Source organism: Anastrepha ludens, chromosome 6 (assembly GCF_028408465.1).
Source record: "Anastrepha ludens isolate Willacy chromosome 6, idAnaLude1.1, whole genome shotgun sequence".
NCBI classification, from domain to species: domain Eukaryota; kingdom Metazoa; phylum Arthropoda; class Insecta; order Diptera; family Tephritidae; genus Anastrepha; species Anastrepha ludens.
Genome location: NC_071502.1, coordinates 33,937,777 through 33,945,322, shown reverse-complemented (window position 1 = coordinate 33,945,322; position 7,546 = coordinate 33,937,777).

The window sequence follows — 7,546 nt, the reverse complement described above, 5'->3', positions numbered from 1 at the left end:
AAAACAGTGGAGAAAGTGTGTTGTTTCGTGCGATCTCATCAAACAGGAAAAACACATTATTAGCAATTTCACTATAACTCGGCGCAAGTTGAATAAAAGTCAACAATTCGAAATTGTGTTGCACGAGTATGTGGCATTGAACACAAAATCACTTCAACTAACTAAATTCTCACAATAAACATGCATCGCAAACACAATACAAAAAGGAGAAATGAGAAATGAGAAGAAATGAAATAGGGAATGTTATGCTAAGGTGGGAATGAGTATGATAATCTGATGCTGTAGAACCGGAAGGTAGTTTGGCGAGAGCGCGCACTGTTTGCTAACCAATATACTTGTATGTGTTTATATTTGTTTGTGTATATGATATACGCCATCCTCGTGTAACATTTAGCCGAATGCAAGTCGTGCATGTGTGCATGTGTATCAACAATACACAAATACAGATGAAGATTCGAGAAATTGACACAGCTTTGAAAAGTGGGCGGTCGTTGAGAGCGTTAACTGGCCAATCACTTCGCTCTTATTTTTGGCAGGTAATAAAATGAGAACTTGTGGTAATTTGTTTTTGCTTTTGACTTTATTGCGACAACCATCACGTTATTTTCAAGTGTACATACATTGTATGTATGTGTGTATATAACTTCTTATCCCTTTGCAGGATAGCTTTTTAATGCTATGTATAATTCCTGGTTTCGTTTCAGGCAATTTGAAATACCCTCTACACAAATGCACATACATACCTATGTAAATGGATGAGTATGAATTGATATTGTATGTACATATTTTCCCGTTTTGCATTTTTCTATCAAATCAATTTATTTTCCCTGAAAAAACATTCTTTCCTTAATAAAGCACATTCACTGCTTATATGCATGGATATGTTAATATGCTAACGGGCATCCGAGGATATGCTTAAGTTAGTGTTATTATTTCGCTTCCTTGGGACGGCTATGTATGGAAGTATGTGCCATCCCATAAACACAACGTTCAAAATTATAAGAGTTTACATTTAAAATACAGGATGTGTAAAAGAAAAGTTGCTAACATGTGTACACATGTGCATATGTATGTGTGTATGAGTATATGGCTTACATTTCTTTGGTTTTTATAAAAAAAAAATTATTATGCCATTCGGTTACTGCACAAAAAATACTATATACGTATGAAATTGTTTTAATAATTCTATTAATTTACTTTGAGGTGAAATAAACAGGTAAAGAAGTCCTAAATTCGGTCCGCATCAATGAAAATGATAGCTGGTGACTCCTAACACACTCAGGCTAAAAAGCCCATTGTATTCAAAGCTCTGGAAAGTGAAAGGGAGATAGTCAAGGACGAAAGGAGAGGAGTAGCACGAAGAAAGTTATAGAGACAGAAACAGAGATAATTAGTCTTGTGAGAAATTTTCAGATTTTTTTGGCAAATCTGCAAATATCCTGCAGTTTAAGAGAACGAATATTACTCATTCTCAGGACATTAGAAATTCGTAGCGTTGCTCTAGCAAAGGCACTCAGAGAAAATGCTCAGTGATATCCGCCTCCTCTAAGCAAGACAGACAAATGGGGTCCTCGATTATTCCAATGGTGGTTATATGCTGACCCCATAGGTTGTGTCCTGTTATAATACCGAACATCAACCAAACGTCTTTTCTTCCAAGTTTTAGAAGAAAGTTCGACAGTTTTCTATTCGGGCTTCTCACAAAACACTTTGCAGTTCCTCGGCGTGTGACGGGACCATCGCTCTTCATGTAAATTGCATACATAATCCCCGATTCAATTTCTGACTCCGATTATTGGCTGTGGTCCCTGTGTGGTAACCGCTGATCCGCAGTTGGCCAGTTCACCGGAAATTTCATTTCCTAGATTCTAACATTAGACGGAGGAAAGGAAATCCTGTCTTAGCATATAACAAGTGGGCATGGTTTCTGCCCAGTCGCAAAAAAGATCATTACGGATCTAAATGAGCTGGCAATATGTGTTCGAAGTTGGGTGCGCCATCGCCCATTAGGCATGTGGCGCTGTCATTGGCCGATGTCGCCCATTTTCAATACAAACCCGTTATCAAAAAGTGTCCGGAGTATTCCTCAAAAGTGATACTATCGCCTTCAAAGAACTCCCCATTAACAGCAACACACTTGTGCCAGTGTTTGATCCAGCTCTCGAAATTGTTATGGAACTCTATTTTCGGTATAAGCTTCAGAGCCGTCTTCGATTTTTCCATTACTTTCTTTCGGATGTTAAAACGTGTTCCCCGTAGTTTTTTGACTCGATGAAACAGAAAAAAGTCGCAGTGAGCTATATCAGGTGAATGCAATGGCTGCTGTATGGTACTCGTTTCGCTCTTGATGAAACATTCACAGATAATGATGGCACTGTAATACGGTGCGTTATCAGGGTGAAAATCCAAATAATAGTCCTTACTAACTGTCTGACCGCCGCGGCCGCCGTGGCCGAATGGGTTGGTGCGTGATTACCATTCACCGAGAGAACGTTGGTTCGAATCTCGGTGAAACCAAAATTAATAAAAACATTTTTCTAATAGCGGTCGCCCCTCGGCAGGCAATGGCAAACCTCCGAGTGTATTTCTGGCATGAAAAATCTCCTCATAAAAATATCTGCCGTTCGGAGTCGGCTTGAAACTGTAGGTCCCTCCATTTGTGGAACAACATCAAGACGCACAGCACAAATAGGAGGAGGAGCTCTGTCAAACACCCAGAAAGGGTGTACGCGCCAATTATATGACCTTCTGGCAAAAATTCGTATTTAAATAGCCGTGGTTTTTTGGGGTTGGTGCATTCGGAGTTCTCCATTCACTCGCCTGATGTCCGGATTGCGTGTCGTACTCATAAACCCACATCTCGCCTCCAGTAATGTGTGGTTTGATGAATGTTGAGTCGAATTCGGCCTTGGCGATATCAACGCGGCCCTTTTTTTGCATGAAATTCAGGTCCTTTGGAACCAACTTTGCAGAAACACGGCGCAAACCCTACTAACTACAATGTCCTGAATGGATCCATATCCAATGCCAGCTCTCTAATGGTTAATTTGTGGTTATTGATCAGGTTTTTTCACTTTATTCATTTATTATCAGTTTTCGATGTCCACAGCCTACCACTACGTTCGTCTTCCTCGATGGACTCACGATCTCTTCTGAAGCGTTCATAACACTCGTAAACGGCTGTTTTCTTTAGAGTATCTAACATTTCTAAAGTTTTAGCGAAAAATTCAATACAAACTTAAATTGACTCAAGACGGCGTAACTTTTACAAAAGTCAATGCCAAAAAACAAAATGCAAACAGAACTCAAATCAGTTGACTTAGAGCGTCACCTGACGGTTTTTCTATTTTTTTTTTCTTATACATATTTTGTATTTTAAAAATTTCCCATGTCAAGATCCAATCACCTTGTGGAGGAAATTGGAAAGCACACTTTTTGTTTAATATACAAGCAGTTGGCAGATGGCCTGATTCCACACATGGCAGCAAAATTTTAAATATTATATAATACGGCTATCGTTTTTTAAAGACTGCTTTATAGTACTAGGCGACAGTACGTATGGATGTATATGATTTGCTGATTGTTTAGCCGATCTTCTCCTCCAATTTGTGATGTGCGTCTTGATGGTATAGTCGGATAGTATCTTTAAATATTCGATGACCCCACTTGTATCTTGTATTATTGTTGTATTTGTGAGTCTCAAATAGAAATTAAAAACTGTATACAGATTTTCAGTGCTTTCCGTAGGGTTAAGAATTTCACAATTCGCGATTATGACAATTATTACTGCTGAAGAGCTCACTGAAAATGAAATGGAGGCTGAGACTATAGAATCAGAGACTAGCTTTGACGTAAATTTATAAGCCAGTTCATTAAACCAGAAATAAAATTGATTTTTCCTTTTTCAGATTAAAGTGAAATGGTGTGCACATCCAAAAGCAATTTTAGCACAAAAAATAAGCCCAGTTTTATTAGGAGCTCATTTCTTATATTATTGGGCTAAATGTATGTATATGTATGTACATTAGGGCAAGTTAATTTGTTTGCAACTATTTTTTCGATATCGACCCAGGGAGATTCGGATTATAATAGTATAGCTCTAAAGCTAATTTAGTGATTAATCGAAGATTTTTTCTCACCGATTTATATTTTTTTTATAAACAATTTAAGGCCGTAATTTTGGTCGAAAATCGATTCTTTTTTTGTTTTTGAGAAACCGCCATTTTGTCAAATATTTTTTCTAATTAACACTAAGTCTTTAAGAATCTCTCTTGCCAACAAGTGCTACTTTGGACTAAGTAGGCAACTGAGCAGTAAAGTCCTCTCTCCACGAACTAAACTAACACTCTACAAGGCTCTCATCATGCCCGTCCTAACGTATGGCGCAAAAGCTTGAACGATGACAACATCCGATGAAGCGACACTTGGAGTGATCGAGGGAAAGATTCTGCGTAAGATTTTTGGACCTTTGCACGTTGGCAACGGCTAATATCGCAGATGACGGAACGATGAGCTGTATGAGCTTTTCGACGACAAAGACATAGCGCAGCGAATAAAGATCCAACGGCCACGCTGGCTGGGTTATGTCTTCCGAATGGATACAAACGCTCCGGCTCTGAAAGTATTCGATGCGGTACCAGCTGGTGGTAGCAGAGGAAGAGGAAGGCCTCCTCTGCGTTGGAAAGATCAGGTGGAGAAGGACTTGGCTTCACTTGGTGTGCCCAAGTTGCACCGGTTAGCACGAGAACGAAACGACTGGCGCGCTTTGTTAAACTCGGCCAAAATCGCGTAAGCGTTTATCGCGCCAATTAAGAAGAAGTCTTTAAATACAGTTAAAAGATAACATAATATGAGTACATATTTTTAGATCAATAAATTTAAAAGTTTTCTCAGAAAAAATTCTGGAAAATTCGCTTTCCTCGGCCTTCTAACTGTATATAACCCCTTAAAAGAAACTACGCTTGTGCTCACATAAATAAGTCAATTCATCTTTTTACAATACGAGTACTTGGAATATTTTTCATGCTAAATTTTGTTTGTTAGGATTTAGCAAATGCATAAAAAATTTTCCTCAAAATTTTAAATTTTTTAACGCTGACTGTAATTTTCAGATAAATCAGAATTTTTTAATCAGAATTAGAAAACTTCCAAGTATGCAGTTTTATAGCCTCTTCAATTTTAATATAAGGTATAAAGATGAAATGAAAAATAAATTCGCTTGAGAATCGCGTTGATTTGTCAACATTTTTTTTTGTTTGCTTACGTTGCTGAGAATTATCCGAAGTCTTTTATTTGGAAGAAAATGCTCAACATCTATGCAAAAAAATGTATTGCTGATGTTTATATTTCATTTAAAGAAACGCAGAATGGCACCACAGAGCGAGTTACCTCGAATCTTTTAATATTGTAAGAGGAAAAGTGACTGCATGTAATTTTTTGTATATGTAAACAAAACCAAAAACTTTCAAAACTAAAAAAAAACTGTTTTCAACATTGAGCGCCATCTTGCAGTACCTTAAATAAAAAATAAATTCTTCATACCAAAAATTTGAGAAGTAATAGCTTGTATTAAAAAAAAACATTCATAGTATTTGCGTAAATATTAATCTCCATGTTAGGTTACGTTAAGTGGTTAACATCCGACAAACTTAGGCCGGAGTAGTCCTTTTGGGACACTACTGAAGCTCATCCTTTACACTCCTGAGTCTTCTCTGAGCCAACCTGTGGATTTAATTTCGGCAACCCTATTTGCGAAACCTCTTCAATGCTATCAAGAAAGGCGATTCCGAGCGTGGAAAGCCTTTTTCTCTATAGAGCAATGCATGTACACAGGAAGGGTTCCACGACTTCCTCTTCTTCAATATCTTGACTGCTACGAAAAAGTCAGTATGTGGCACCCCCAGTCTATTTACATGCCTTCCACTTAGCCAATGCCTTGGTAGTACGCCTATTGTGTTTCTCATATCCTGTCTCCTAAGATTCAGTAGTGATTTTTTTACGACCGTGTCTACTTTCTGGCATAGTTTACCTGCTTATTTGGCAAAAGGGTGATTGCCTTCAACGGGCATTAGCAGCATTGATAGAGTAGCTATCTATTAATAATTTGGCGTAGCCAAGGGAATCGTTATTAGTACATTATCTGGGTGAATATTTAGTGTTGCAGCTTTCCTTGCTTTCCTCATCTGCTTTGCAATTACTTACTCGCTTACTTATATGGCCTGATCAAGGATCACAACCCGTTACCGGTTTATGGCTGTAACATGTCTCTGCTTTGCGCGCGCCTTCTCCAATTCATTACACTAAGTGATGATAGAGTTCCCTCGACTTGGTACATCCATCGGAGTCATGGTCTTTCCCTAAGTCGTTGTCCTCCAACTTGCCATCTGAACACCTTCTTTGCTGGAGCTTCTGCATCTGTAAGCGCGACATGGCCCAGCCAGCACAAGCGCTTAATATTGATGCGTTTCACAACGTCCACATCGTCGTAGAGCTCATATGGCTCGTGGTTCATTCGGCGGTAGTAGTTATCGCCAACCAGTAGAGGTCCGAAGATTTTCCGAACTATCTTTCTATCGAATACCCCAAGAGCGGCTGCGTCAGTCTGCTACACAACCCATACTTTGCAATTACCTTCTATATTTCTACGGCTTGACACCCATATCAGGTTTATTTTAAAATATTACGATAATATTTTGTGACATTCACGGTTTTTGACGAGGGTTTAACCAAGTCTAACGATTTCAGAGTTGCCTGAGTATCCGAGCAGATATACACTTCCCTCGTAGTTAGGGGGCTCTTCTTTAAGAGCAATAAGCCCTCTTTTATGGCGATAACTTCTGCCTGAAAGGCACTACAGAGGTTAGGCAAGAGAAAGGACAGTGATGCTTAGCTTTTCAGAGTAAACTCCTCCCCCTACTTTTTCATCAAGCTTAGATCCGTCAGTAAATATACTGACTATTTTTTCATCATCTACTGTTTGAGTCCTCTTTTCAAGGACATATTGTGGTAAAGAGTTTATTAAAATGAAACTCTACGCTATTACAAAAATCTGTAGTATCTAGAATAGTGGAAAATTTGTCTAATATAATCGAATGACCTTCATAGAATGTTGTTAGGACGGCAAGCCTCAATACTGACTTGGCAGCTGGTTGCTAACCGTAAATAATTATATTAACTTCGTATTAATCAAAAATGGCTTATTGACAAATTGGAGGGACTTGAAACTGATTTTTTTTTTTCTTCTAATATACTAGGAAAGAAGCCGAACGATGCACTAATGTGTTTTTTTTATATTTATATTAGTAGTATATAAGGTAGAGTAAAGCTTAGCTATTTTAATAGCGTTTCAACATGAATGATTTTCGCATGAAAATTTCTCAATCTAAATTTTTACAGATTCATTAACAAATCAATCCAATATAACTTAAAAGTAATAATAAAACATGGCTTTTATAGTAAGAAAAGAAAAGTTAGAAAAAAGGAGAAAAAATAGTAGTTGTTAGAGAGTAAAGAGAATATTGAATGCCCTCATTCCTGGCAATCAAAT